At 37.2% G+C, this 15,742-nt stretch overlaps 1 protein-coding gene across 34 annotated transcripts in view; it reads left to right on the top strand.

Annotated features, from left to right (window-relative positions):
- Positions 1–15,742, top strand: part of RIMS2 (regulating synaptic membrane exocytosis 2) — a 695,597-nt gene that overhangs the window by 474,640 nt on the left and 205,215 nt on the right. The gene's annotated exons all lie outside the window — the stretch shown is intronic.

Raw genomic sequence — 15,742 nt, forward strand, 5'->3', positions numbered from 1 at the left:
TTCCACTACTGGGGACCCAGGGAGTGGAACGGCTTCCTGTACTGTTCTAGTCCCATGAAAATCACAAATTTGTTCCTTTTTCCAAAATCATCACTCTCCTAAACTGGAAAAGATAAAGTAAGTGGAGCTGAAGATAGTCATGGAAAAATGAGGAAATCATGGGAGTGTGGAGTCAGAATGGCCCCCAGGCCCGTTACAGTGTCAGCACCTCGGGGGCAGGGAATGTGCCACTTTTGTACTTCTAATGCTTTAGTGCAGTACCATATACCCAATGGATGTTCAGTAAATTCTACTGAGAACCATTGAGAAGCAGCATGGCTCAGTGGGAAGAGCACGGGTTTGGGAGTCAGAGGTCATGGGTTCTCATCTTGGCTCCTTCACTCGTCAGCTGTGTGACTTAGGGCAAGTCACTTCACTTCTCTGTGCCTCAGTTACCTCACCTGTAAAATGGGGATTAAGACTGTGAGCCCCATGTGGGACAACCTGTTTACGTTGTGTCTACCCCAGTGCTTAGAACAGTGCTTGGCACATAATACCATCACTACTATTATCACAGATGTAATTCCTATTACTACTTTCACCATGCTCTGTTCATTTACCAAAACTCCCATCCATACCAAAATCTGCTTCAGTGTACCCCCTTTATCCTCAGTTTCCATGACTGGACTCTTCTGATGGGGATTGGGAAATTGTGAGGATGACAGGAGATCTAGGTGGGAGGGTGAAGGACACCTAAAGAGGTTGGTACAGCCTGGGTTGATATTCCATCTGCCCTTCTGTGGTCTCCTGCCATGGTGAGTCCCCTCCATCCTTTCATTTCTTAGATCCTGGGGCCTGTGATTCTCAGATGATAAGGTGATCAGGTGATAAGTGTCTAGGGATGTGGAGCCCACAGGTAAACAAGTTGGGTGAATTCTATTTTATTGTTCTTTCCCAAACAGCACAGTACTCTGCACATAGTAAGTGCTCAATAAATACCATTGGTTGATTAATGGGAGGCTGAGTAGTAGAGGAGGGCATCTCTGTCACTGAATCCTGGCTCCGACCCTTGTCTTTTGTATGATCTTGGATAAGTCACTTAAATGCTCTCCGCCTTAGTTTTCTCCTCTGTAAAATGGGGATTAAATACTTGCTCTCCCTCCCTGTGAAACTTTGAGTCCTATGTGGACGGGGATTATGTCTGATATGATGTATCCACCTCAGTGCTTAGTACAGTGCTTGGCACATGACAAGTGCTTAACAAATGCAATTAATATTGATAATTAAAATATCATTATTGTCATTACTGTTATTTTTATTGGCACATGGTTGGGAAGTACTAAACAGTGTGATAACTAAAATGATAGTGGATTAGATGAAAACACAATGAGAGATCTGAGATATGAGAAAAGGCTAAAATATTATGAAAAATGTAAATGGAAGGTGGCATTTTGTGGGGAACTATAATTCTTAGTGTTTGTAAGTTCTGCTTCATAAACAGACCTTAAAATGATTCCATTCATCAAAACAAATGAGGCATTGTACTGAACCATTCATCCTAGGTCATCTTGGGTCAACTAAATGCAAAACACCACATTATACCCTGGGGAAAAAAAAATCCAAGAATTAAACATATTCCCTTGCCCACCAAGAAGGTTTATAGTCCACAAATGAGGGGAAGTGGAGGACAGACCCAGAAGGAAAGAGATATCGATGTAAACACCAAAACAATATGAAAGACAGTGGGAATGATAAGTAGAATGAGACAGTGATAATAATGATGATAGTTAAGTGCTTACTATGTGCCAAGCACTGTTCTAAGAGCTAGGGTAAATACAAGATAATCAGGTTGGGTACAGTCCCTGTCCCACGTGGGACACCCAGTCTTTATCCCCATTTTACAGATGAGGTAACTGAGGCCGAGAGAAATTAAGTGACTTGCCCAAGGTCACACAGCAGACAAGTGGTGGAGGCGGGGTTAGAACCCATGTCCTCTGACTCTTGCCACTAAGCCATGCTGCTCCCTAAAGAGCACTGTGGTTAGAGAAAGAGTTACAGCCTCCTTGGCAACTGGTAACAACTGACAACAGTACCTGGCACATAGTAAGTGCTTAACAAATACTGTTATAATTGTTATTAATATTATTATTGTTATTAATAATAACATGCCAGGGTTGTAGCAGGCCCCAGGGGTCCTTTCAGTATTGGAATATCAGTTATCTCATCCTCCAGCTATTGAAGGGGAGAGAAAGAGACAAGGCAGCTTTTCTTCCATGCATCAGACCAGTGATGGACTTGTAGAATTGACAGTATAATGGAGGGGACAGACAAGGCATTATTTTCAACTTTTGGAAGCAGGGGGAAGAAAAATATTCAAATAAAAATATCCATATGTATAGAAAATATCCAAATGTGCATTACAACTAGAAAGTCCCTTCCAGTTCAATTCTGTGAATTGTAGAATTCTAGATCTTGATAGGCTTTGGCAGTTTTTCAGGTCGATTGCCCTGAGTTTCCAAAGTGTAGAAAAGATTAGTGTGGCCTTTAGTCGAGTGTATCCAAAATCACAAATCTTTGAACTAGCATCTAGATGAAATCTAACAGTCAGTGGTATTTATTGAGCACTTACTGTGTACAGAGCACTGCATTAAGCAGAATGTTCTAAAAGTGCCCTTTCCATTTATGCTAAAGTTTTCATTGTTTCACAGATATCAAATTCATTTGGAAAGTCATTAACCTCAGGGTTAGCATTTTATTTTTTCCATTAATTGAGTTATTGGAGTTACTAATACACTAATGCTTTAATATAGATTTTAGAGATTATTCTTTATAGTAAAATGCATTCATTCTTTCAAATTTAATGTGAATAATCTATGCTAATAAATCCTTTAAATAAATTGGCATGTGAATATTTTGTGTCTTTAAATGTGTTCCTTAGTTTTATTTTAAATGTGGTTTATGTAGCCAATTTTGTTTGTATTTTTTCCATTTATTTTTGGAAATTGAAGCAGTAACAAAGTACCTAATAGATTAATGCATCAAATTTTGCAAGTAAATCATAGGCATCTTTATGCTACAAACATTGAATTGTCTCTAATCAGAACGATAATTGCAGCCCAATGTAGTCAAAGTGCTTGGGAGAATTTTTGAAAATTAATGTATTCTTTTTTATGTGTTTAAATTTAAATGAAACTGAAATGAAGTTGAGATATATGTTTGAATAACCTCCCCTAAATGTTGGTAGATATTTTGTTCATAAATTACCTCATTTCTGACAAGTTCTGATTTCTTTTGGTTTATGCTAGAAGTTACATGGGAGGACCAGCAGAAAAAGGCCAATGGTACACTAATTGATGACAAACCATTGCCGAAAAAGAAACTCCAATCTGAGCCAGGTTTGTTAGGGTTTGGAAAACCACCTGAAAGCATGAGAATATAAAAGCATTGCATTTCATGCTTTTGTAATAAGTGTGTGCTTGTTGTACCTCATTTTTTCATGTTGGTGTGAACATTTTAGTTTAAAGAGCACTTTTAGATTAGTTTTCTGCACTAATTTTTCCAGCCTTGATTAGAGAAAATAGTTTGCAGTAGGAATACAAATTAGTTGGCTTAATAACTTTAGCTCATTTTTGTTAGTATTACTATACTCGTTCGTTGGGGCCTCGGGCGGGGCGGTTGGTGGTGGGGTATTTGTTGTGTATGTGCACATATACACAATTATTCCCTGATTCCCTCTACTCCAATTTGAGTTATATTTTAAAATGTAAATTTTCTTGCCTTACTGAGGAACCAAGGCCAAAATGTTTATTGTGTATTGAAAAACAGTATAAATTTTCATTGTAAATTGAAACTACAGAAGGAATAAGAACATATGCTAGTTTTTAAGAACATAATTATGCATATTTTTTAAACAAACTCAGTCTTTACAGCTAACCAAATCACCCTATAAGTAACATTCTTACCCTAACACTATTAAACATATTGAACCCAATGTAATTTTATTTTTGACACAAATTGATAAAAGTATCATTCATGATGAAAACTTTGGTAACCTGTGTTCACTTGGTTTTGTAAAGTTTTGTTTTCAATTCCATAGTATATTTATTCTGTATCTCATTTAATTTTGAACTGTCCAGTTTGTCTTTATGTAAATACATTTGTATTGTAAATATAGATATGTGCATATATGTGTGCAAAAACACATAGTTGTTAATTTGAAATGGAAGGGAAGTTTGGGAACTCTTTTGTATCCCAAAACACTGGGCTCTGAGAAGATGTGTAATTATAGAACTGGCAACACAGGCATCTGTCCCCCAACTGCTCTCCTCTTCCCCAATCAATCAGTGGTATGTATCGAGTGTGTACCATTTTCAGAGCACTGTACTAAGCACTTGGAAGAGTACCATAGAACTGGTAGACATGATCCCTGTCCTCAAGGAGGTCATGGACACTGAGCTGTTGAGGTTGAGACTTTAAGTATTCAGAGGCTTATGTTTTTGTTTCCCCCAGAATGTCCCCCCCAACCTATGCAACTCCCTGTTGCCGTTGAGAATTAAACTTGTTTCCAGGGGATTTATTGAGCAGGCACCATCAGTTGACTCAAAGGGGAAGCAGAGCAAGGTATATAATCATACAAAAGTGGGACTGGCTATGTGACAGAGTGTGAGACAAAAGTGTGTGGTAATGAATGTAAAATTATTTTTCTCTTTAAGGTTCCAGTCTTTTTAGAAACTCTCTTAAATTCAAAAGTTAACTATGTTTTGTAGCAGTGTGGTTAATGTTCATTTATGTTTTCATATATTCAGATATCTTTACAAGATATATGTATTAGTTATTTACATAAAGGTGGTACATAAATACATTCATGTATAAAAGCCATAGACAGCATGATTTTTATGTTGAAAATTGAAAAATACTAAATCCAGTAACCCAAATATTGGTTTCTTAATATTAATTGTATTTTTTTGTTAACAATGGGTTCACAATTATATAGGTTGTACATTAGGGGAAGATTCAATGATTTAGAGGATCTCAGATTTTGCATTGTGTAAAAATGTTATCATTTTCATAAGGAGATAATTGCCCAGATAATAAGCAGATCTCTAACAGAGGCTGCCACTCCTCTGCATTCTTTGCAGTGATCTTCTAAGTAGTTAAATTGCTTGTTGGGAGAAAATGGAATGTGGGGAAGGGCAAACTGCTATTTCCAAGTAGTGAAGCTGGCATGTGCTTTCATCTAATGGAAAAACAAAGGAGAAATCAATCAAAAGTATTTTTTGAGCACTTACTGCGTTCTTGCCCCATCATTTTCAAGTTTTATCATCTATAAACAATATTTAAAGGTATTCATTCATTCAATAGTATTTATTGAGCGCTTACTATGTGCAGAGCACTGTACTAAGCACTTGGAATGAACAAGTCGGCAACAGATAGAGACAGTCCCTGCCGTTTGACGGGCTTACAGTCTAATTGGGGGAGACAGACAGACAAGAACAATGGCAATAAATAGAGTCAAGGGGAAGAACATCTCGTAAAAACAATGGCAACTAAATAGAATCAAGGCGATGTACAATTCATTAACAAAATAAATAGGGTAATGAAAATATATACAGTTGAGCAGACGAGTGCAGTGCTGAGGGGATGAGAAGGGAGAGGGGGAGGAGCAGAGGGAAATGGGGGGAAAAGAGGGTTAAGCTGCGGAGAGGTGAAGGGGTAGAGGGAGTAGAGGGAGAAGGGGAGCTCAGTCTGGGAAGGCCTCTTGGAGGAGGTGAGTTTTAAGTAGGGTTTTGAAAAGGGGAAGAGAATCCGTTTGGCGGAGGTGAGGAGGGAGGGCGTTCCAAGACCGCGGGAGGACGTGCCCCGGGGGTCGATGGCGGGATAGGCGAGACCGAGGGACGGTGAGGAGGTGGGCGGCAGAGGAGCGGAGCGTGCGGGGTGGGCAATAGAAAGAGAGAAGGGAGGAGAGGTAGGAAGGGGCAAGGTGCATACTTCCTGGGCTAGGAAACCTATGCCAAGTTTTTAGCAGTTCAAATATCTTTTCATATAAAAAAGTAGAAGAGGGAAAAAAACTAGTACTTCCTTTAGAGCACTATACTAAGCACTTTTGAGAGAATAGAACTGGGTTGGAAGACACATTTCCTGTCCATCAAATGCTTACGGTCTAGAGAAGAAGGTGGTTTTCTCCCCTGTGGCTACCAGAGTCACTTTGCTGAAGCCTTAGGAACTTGGAAAATGAGAATTGAGCTGAATGATAGATGTGATTTTACCACAAAATGTGCAGTTGTTCAGGGTAGTAGGTAAGAGGACCTTAAGTGGGAAGTTCTTTTACATATATACAGAAACAGAGAGTGAGGAAAGGAATAGAAGTATATGTAGGAAGGTGATGGGGTAGAGCAGTATTTTTGGCAAATCAAGTAGAATATTTTGATCAAGTCAGAAGCAGAACTAAACAGACTCCCAGTATCAGTAGAGAGTTTGGGCCTGAAAGTAAATTTTGAGAGGAAGTCATTGCAAGCTTCTAAGTATTTTTTTTAACAGCTTTCAAGTATTCCATGGAGAGAATCTCAGCAGTATTTTTTTTTTAGCAAGATGGGAAGATTGTGCCAAAGATGATAGATGACTTGGCTCCTTGTCTTTTGAGTTCTTAGAGCTGCTGATGTTCTGGGGTAAATAGGGAGAACAGTGATGCCTAGTGGAGAGTCACAGTGAATAGGATGCCATTTGTAAATGATGAAAAGGTCTATAGTTGAGGAAGAGTTTGGGAACAGGGAATAAAAAGAACTTCAATGCAGTTGGTTATATATAGAAAAAGAGGAAGGATTAATTGCTTGACCTTTGTAATATCAATGTGTTGGCAAGAATAGCTTTGTTGAAAATGGGTTGTACTCTAGTTTCTCAAAAGGCATAAATCTTTTCTTGAAGCTATTTATCAGTTTATTGTATCCATCACTTTAATTCTGAAAGCTAAGTTCAATTCTTCTTCCTACCATAATTCTTTTCTGAACATTTATATCATGCAATTTTGCGTGAATTGAAACCACTCCTATCAATCAATGAAGGTATCTATTGAGCACTTATTGTGTGCAGAGCACTGTATTAAGTGCTTGGGAAAGTACAATACAGGAGAGTTGGTAGACACATTCACTGCCCATAAGGATTTAACAGTTCAGAGGAAGCTTAAAGTCTGGTTCCACAGTTTGAGAATTTAGAGTTTACTTCTTGAAAGAGCAGTAATTTATTCCAGTTAAGTGCATATCAAAATAAATGAAAGCAAAAACAAGGATCAATGAAAACTGTATATGAAATTATTGGAATGTGAGGTCTATGTGCATAAAAGTTGTCTTGCATAAGAGACAAAAGTTTTCACTTGGCAAAAAGATCCATATATCCATATATAACATATATGGATATCTATGTATAATGCATATATATCCATACATAACATAAGATACATATACACACACAAATACACACACACACACACACACACTCACACTGATACATGTGTGTTAACTTCTTATTGGAGCTAATTTCATCTCAATGCTCCAATTTAGATGTCTTTACAAAGATTGATGTAGAAGTGATATTTTGAAAGTACAGAATGCCCTATGTTTGTTTTTTGGAGGTTTTTTTTTTAAGCAACTTGTACAACATAAGCTGTAAGCTTCCTGCTGGGCAGAAAATGTGATTACCAATTTTGTTGTACTGTACTCTCCCAAGCATTTTTAGTAGCACTTAGTTTTGCATCCAGTAAGTGCACCTTTCTTTGATTGCAGTATTCCATGCTGGTCGATCCTTCCTAATGGACTCTCAGTTTTCAGCAACAATATAGTGTGATTTGAGGCTTTGTATTACCTGCTGCTTATTTATTCGTCCTCTTTGCTTTCAGTTTCAATCTATCATTTGCATTTATTGAGTGCTTACTGTGATCAGAGCACTTAGCACTTGGGAAAGTACAATATCACAGATTTGGTAGATATGATTCCTGCCCACAAGGAGCTTACAGTTTCCCAATTTTAGTTATCCATATAGCAGCATTTGGGTATCCTATTATCATTCATTCTCCCCATGTATCTCAACCAGCATATGTGTGTTGAGGTTGAGCTTAAGTTCACTGATTAATAAATGTGGTTGACAGAAGCAGGTAATGTACCTACCAACTTTGTTTCATGGTTTTTTCCCAAGCAATTAATACAGTGCTCTGAACACTAAGCATTTAATGAACGCTATTGATCCTGATGATGTTGATGATGATGAAAGGGCCATCATCAACAGTATTTACCAAGTATCTTCTTTTTGCAAAGTGTTGTACTAAGTACTGATAAAAATTACAAAAGTATAAAACAAAATCCTCAGTGGGGGCACTTAGGTAATAGAGCAAGACAAGCTAATTCGAAATGATCTATGCACACAAAGAGTTCTTGAGACAGATTGGGGAAGTAATTTTCAACATTAGAGAAATGCTGCTTGGGGAATTCACTCAGTACAGCAGTAACCACACTCTCTCCTGTTTCACACCCTTTCAATCAGCTAATCTCATTTTGCTCTGCACTCCAAAACTGAGGAAAGCAGTACTCCTTTTTCTCATAATCAGTCAATCAATTGTGTTTGTTGAGTGCTTACTCTGTGTGGAGCACTGTTCTAAGTGCTGGTCAGAGTACAGTGTAACAATATGCTAGATATATTTCCTGCCCATAATGATATCTACATAAATGCTGTGGGGGCGGTTAACAGATGGAACAAGTCAGGGCAAAACAGAAGGCAGTGGAAGAAAATGAAAAGAGGGCTTAGTCAGGGAAGACCTCTTGGAGGAGATATGCTTTCAGTAAGGCTTTGAAGGTGGGGGAGAATACTTGTTGACTAGGAAGAGGGAGGGTGTTCCTGGTCAGAGGCAGGATGGGTTGAGAGGTTGGTGGAGAGATAGATGAGATTGAAGTACAGTGAGTAGGTCAAAATTGGAGGAGTGAAGTGTGTGGTCTGGGTTGTAGTAGGAGAGTGGTAAATTGAGGTACTTGTTGTAGGTGAGGAGCAGTAAGGAGCGGCCAAAGTGATTGACTGCTTTGAAACAGATTGTAAGGAGTTTCTGATTGATATGGAGGTGGATGGGCAACCCCTGGAGGTTTTGGAGGAGTGGGGAAACATGGATTGAATATTTTTATAGAACAATGATCTGGGCAGCAGAAGGACTGCAGTGGGAAGAGACATGAAGGTCAGCTAGGAGGCTGATGTAGCAGGATGGGATAAGTGTTTGGAGTAACGTGCCGGCATCATCTCATCATCTGCTGCCAAAGTCGTGGGTGGGGTGAGCCTGGGGTCTATCAAGGGAGTCAGGACTCCTAGATTATTGCCACCTGAGATCTTGAACAACTTGGCCTTAATGCAGGCACATTCATACAAGAGGGGTGAACTGGGGTCAAAACACTGTATACACACAGTAAGCGCTCAGTAAATACGGTTGAATGAACACCTTCATATATGAGCTTATATACATATTCCTTCGAAGCCATGGCCAATGGATGGAGCCAGAAAACAATCCATGCCTCTACCCTGACACTTGGAGCCCTGCTTGCCACCAGTTTTAGGTATGGGAATAGCCAGGGCAAGAAGTGTCTCTGATATGCCATTAGCATGGCAGATCTTGGGAACAATCAGCAGATCTTCCTGAAGAGGAGAAATGGTAATACTGAGAAAATCCTTCAAAGATTTCCTACTAACAAAGATATTAACTCAACACAGGGTGATTGTGGGATGTCATTTATCTCTCAATGTCTGTTGGCTCTACTGTGAAAATGAGTGTTAAGTGTTTTGGGGTGTTTGAGGTGTGTATACAGTTTTAATCTGTGAAGATTGTCATGATTTAGGTCATTTCATATGTATAACATTACTATCTTGTGCCTCCTTCATCAGAGCTTCAAATAACTAGAACACTCCTGCCAATGGTTCCAGTAGAGTTTCATTGGAGAAAGGCAATCATTGAGATGCTGCTTGTTGAAAACTAACTAATATGTTTAGGGAACTCTTTTCCTTTTGATATACAAAACAATCTCTTTGAGCTAAGAAAGACCAATGACCTAAAGTAGATGGCAAAGTTACACTATTCTTGATTGTGAATTTATTTTTAGTGTATTGATTCTAGAATTTTTTTTTAATTCTTGAGCACTGAAGTTTTGTCAAATTTGTTTCAATATGATGAATGATGGTGTTTGATTATGTCACCTAATATTAAGAAATACCAGTGATGGTTATAAATAAATATTTATAGAGTGCTTACTCTGTAGAGAGCATGGTATTAAGCACTGGGAAAGTACAGAGGAGTCAATAGACTTGATCACTTCCCTCTTAAAGTTTACAATCTAGCACGGGAGACAGAAACTCCAAATATTACAACATAGTTCCCTTTTCTGTTATAGGAAGATGAATATTTTTCATTCTTGATACAGAAATGTTGGCTAATTTATAACCCATGAAGTAAACCTAATTTTGCTCACTACATCAGCTTTCAGAATTTGTTATGCAACATTATGGAATTAAATACCATGAAAGGATTTTAAAATGAACATAATATTTTGCAGCAGTATTTGTGACAGTTAGAAGTGAAATATAGTACTATGAGTGAAATTTTTAGTAGTCCATTTGTATGGTTTTCTCCCAATATAGACTCAATCCCAAATGTTTTTTTAATTGTGCACTGTGGGGATTTTTTTTAAGTTCACATGGTTTAAGAGAATGGGGCAGTTTTGAATGAACTGATTGACCCTTCTACATCAAGTGCAGTCCAGAGTATCAAGCGAATAGGCAGTCTGCCTAGGTCCGAATTGGTTTTACAAAAGCCCTGGTAAGCGTGGCTGAAATGGATTCCTAGCAGATTAGTGGACAAGGCCAATTTTTAATCAATATTACATTTGGAGAAAAGAATCCATTAGTTAAAAATCACACAAATTTGAAACTTGTACATCATGGGCTCAGGCCACAAATACACTTTAAGCTAAAGTTTTTTTTTTTTTTTTTGGAAAAGGGGATGGAATCACGTATCCCAAAAGAGCAGTCTTTGTCTCTGACCCATTTTACCACAGTTATTAGTTAGAGAGAGAAACACTCATCACAGGTCATAGAACAAAGAAAGGCCACATGTTCTCTTGGCAGAAACACATGAAAGTAGTTTCAGAGAGCAGCCAACAGAGATAGCTTAGGCCTCTGAGTACAAACTCAACTCTTTCCTAGAGATGGGTGTAACTTTCCATCCTGGCAAGGATGACAACTACTTTTGGTAATGTAGGCAACCTGCCCTATTGCTTTCTGGGTCAAGTAGTAAGACATGCAATTCAGCCATCTAATGTTTGTTTTGTTTTTTTCTGGACACTTCATTTTAGATTATCTAAAGTCTTCTTTTTGCTTTCTAACTTCATAAATCATTTCATATATATAAATTAATACAACCTTACTCAATTAGGCCATTATTTTGGTTATTAGTGAGCTCCTGAAAGAGTCCCAGTAGGTATCATGGACATTTTTTCTCTCTTCATAACCTAACCCCATAATATGACGCAGGTTCAAAAAAAGATCAGAAACAAGAAATGAGGCAGAATTAGGAAGATACTTATTTTAAAAATCAATTTCTGAGCTGTCTAATTATTACTCGGGAAAAATCTTATAATGTCACATTGGATTTTCAAACCTCTATTCCCAGATAATACTAGGAATTTGGGCTTGGAAAAATAAAATAATTAAGTTTTGAATGAAAAGAAAAGAGCTTTAAAATGATTTTTTAATTCCTTCAAGAATTGTTAGCCTAAACTCATTAATTCTAAAAAATGTTTAAATCTTGGCTCCATGGCTTGTCTGCTGTGTGACCTTGGGTAAGTCACTTAACTTGTCTCTGTGAGCTCCATTTGGCACATGGACTGTGTCCAACCTGATTAGCTTGTGTCTACTCTAGTGCTTAGTAGAGTGCCTGGCATGTAGTAAACTCTTAACAAATGCCATTAAAAAATCAACAGAAAAAAATCAATTTGGTAGTTTTTAAAGATTCTACTTGAAAAAATGTATGCTTGTGCCTGTATCTTCATTTCCCAAATAGGTAGGTAACCATCATCAACCTTTACAAAAAACGTTATTTGTAAAATTGAAAAGTCACATTCCTCCACATTTGATTGCCTTGGAGTAGAACATGTCAGGGCCTCAGGGAAATGTAGGCTTCACACCACGTCAGTCCCAGCTGCCACGTTCGAAGTTATTTTGCCTTAGTGTAATGGCTTCCAAATATTTTCAACTGACAGTGCCCCAACTTCTGTCAAAACAATGCTACTTTTTATGGTGAAAACCTTAGCTTTTCTTGTAGGAAAAATAAAAGATTATTGAGTTCAAAAGTAGGAGATATAAATAAATCAATTAATTAATGGTGTTTATTGATCCCTAACTGAGGGCAGAGCATTTACTTGGGAAATGCTCTTGGGAAAGTTCAATGCAACATTTAAATGGAATCCTTGTCCATGAGGAGCTTACAATCTTCATCTTAGGAGCAAATTCACCAGGATCTGGGAAGGTAAAAGAGTAGCTCTGATAACAGTTGGAAATGAGGGGAGGGTCAGAGAATCTCCCTGGAGAAATGCTCCAGGTTCACAAACATGGTGCATGTCCACAGAATGGTGCATTTGAGATCATCACGTCTGGTGTGATAAACGTGGTAGCACTTGTGTTTCAATGTCCAGGATTCTCAAGTGCCATCAGTTGCCACCCTGTGCATACTATACACCTGCTAAAACAGCTTGGCGGTACACATGAGCCTAGGATATCTAGATAGTCATTCAAAGGGACTCTTTGAGAAATTGCCCTTAAACCTTTGAGATTATTGTAGCTTGGACAGATTGGCTCCTGAACTTTATCAAGCTTACATACTCGGGCAGGACCAGGCCCCCAAAACTCTGGTTCCAATCTGTGTAGAGCTCTTTCACTACAGTTGTCATTCAGAGTCCCATTGGCACCAGTGACATCCCAACTCTTTGCTCGTATCCTGATTTGCATTATTCAGCGTTCTAATTTTGGAACAGATCTGTTTCTTGATGGAGAAAACAATTCGACATAACCAATGTGTTTTGGCTGCACACGGTTAACTTGGAGCAAGGCCTCAGGATACTCGGTCTTATCAGTTCCTGGCACAGAGTAAGTGCTTAACAAATACCATAATTATTATCATCAGGTTGGCCAGTGGAAGAATGATGCTTGGTACTCTCCAAAAGATTGCATAACTTCCAGAGAAATGGAAATTGGGTGAGCATGCAAGCCTAGAACCCTTGATTTTCTTTAATGCAATTATACTTTGTACATGTAGGAGGCAGGGAATATGTCTACCAACTCTGTAGAGCAACTAACTCTGTGTTAGTTCAGTGCTCTGCACAAAGTAAATGCTCAATAAATACCACTGATGATGATATTAAGAATATTTTGCATTACTCTAGTGTATTAACCATGTGATCAGATACATGATGGAGGATATGCTGGTTTTGCTTTGCAGATACTTTCAGGTGAAGTGATCATTTTCTTTTAAGGATTATCCTCATTTTTCATTCAATATATATGGTGGAAAGCCTCCCACTTTGTTGAGTTTGAGTTCTTTTATTAGCGTAGCTAATATTGGAAGTTCTCTAATTATTTAAAGACAAACCAAATTTACATGTATACATTCAACTGCAAAAACTAAACTCTCCTTACACTGTGAAATCTATCCACATAAATGTAGATATCATTATAATAGTTCATGTGCAAAGGAGAAACCAAAAGAGGTTTAAGGCTTAAACTGAAGACAGACTTTATGATGAGATAAAATAAAGCACTATCTATAATTTTTATAACAAAGCTGTATCAGGAGGTTGGAATATCTGTTTTAACGCCAAGTTGTGCATGCATATGGAATACAATGAATTGTTTTCCATTTTCAATTGATTCTATGAGAATGCAATTTAATAAATAGTTTCTTAGCACTGCCTTTTGGGAAGAGCACCAGTCTGGGAGACAGAGAACTTTGTTTCTAGCCTTGGCTTTGCCACATGCTTACTGTATAACCTTGAGCATGTCACTTGTACCTCAGTTTCCTCATCTGCAAAATGGAAATTGGATACCTATTCTCCCCAACCTCTAGACTGTGAAACCCGTGTGGGACAGGGACTGTATCTGATCTGATTATCTTGTATCTACCTCAGTGCTTAGTATGGATCTTGGTATAAACACTTAATAAATATCACTATTATTATTATCATCATCATCATTATTATTATTCATTTAAACCTTGGGGTCAATAGGATTCATGTGTCAACTTGAAAATGAGTTGTGTCCAGTAAATTTACGTTAAGAATTTCCATTTACCCTGGTAGCATGTTTGAGAAAATAAAGGAACCTGGCATATTCTAGAAGAGAAATGACTGTGTAAATTAAGACACCACTTGTTAAATCTGTAAATCAAGGTTATTATTTCAGTTGAAAATAACTATGCGGCACAAATGATAAAATTTAAAATATCAGAAATAAAGCTAGGAAAAGTTCTGGCGCTCTGCTTATAGGTATATTCCAGAGTCATATTAAGAAACATCTCAATTTACATAACTTTATAGCAGTTGTATTCATGTTGGGTTTTACTAGCATTTTTATCCTACAGATTATGATCAGATAAACTACAAACATTTCCATGAATAAAAGTGGTTTGGGTACACTTGCTAATGATCAGATTTGAGTTTTACAGTATTTATTGACCAAACTCAAAAAGTCCTTAAAGTGTATTAAGTAATTATTTTCAAATATTTTATTTTTTCCACAGGGGGTGTAACATGAGCTATGATCTTTTTATTAAAAACAAAAACAAACTTTAGAACTAAACATTAGGCCTATTAACTTTATCTGAATATTGGAGTAAACATGACCTAGTTTTCTTTCAGGAATAAATACAGTTTTACTAAGGTGGATAAAATTCCATCTTTCTATATAAAACTCTTGTGATTTAGCACTGTATATCATTAATTAAAATCTTATCAGAGATTAGTATTAACTTTTTTTCTCATTTTGATTTTGGATTTTGAAATATAATGTCATATTGCCCTTTTAGTGGCTAAGGATTTAGAACACTTGAGTTCTTAATCTTACTACATTATTGAGCAATTTTGTGACCTAGTGTATGTCACTTAGCCTCTCTTGTATCTTATATGTGGATCAGCTGGGAAGATTTTGGAATGCTTTAAAGAAAAGAAAACATTGTTTCTTAAACAGAAACTAAGAAGAATATTGTTCCATCAAATTTCATAAGGAGCATTATTTTTATAAAATAAATATTTTTCATTGAGGTAGATCAGTATGTGAATATATCTATTGCAAACTGCCAATTAAGTTCAAATTTGTTTTCTGACTTGTTAATGTATTTTAGAAAACCAGGCATGCAAAGTTAATATGCACTAGGAGCTTTGATTAACTTGACTTAAATGGAGCAATTTATTTCACTGTAATTTTTAAAATATTTTTAAAGAAGAAAACAAGGTCGTACATTTATTTGCATCTTGATTTCTGGTGTATATGTGTACATCTTCAAAAATGTTTTCTCTTTCCTTTGTTCCACCGTCTTAAACATATTTGAAAACAATTTGAAGGCCCCTCAGTGTCTGTGTCTTTTCTGCCTGAATTTGATGAGTTCAGTACATAATAAACTAGGTACCGGCATAGGTTTTCAACATATGTTGACTCATAAAACAATTCTTGTAAATGCAAAAAGTATGTACCTTAAGCC

The sequence above is a fragment of the Ornithorhynchus anatinus genome, chromosome 4 (assembly GCF_004115215.2).
Source record: "Ornithorhynchus anatinus isolate Pmale09 chromosome 4, mOrnAna1.pri.v4, whole genome shotgun sequence".
Taxonomy (NCBI): domain Eukaryota; kingdom Metazoa; phylum Chordata; class Mammalia; order Monotremata; family Ornithorhynchidae; genus Ornithorhynchus; species Ornithorhynchus anatinus.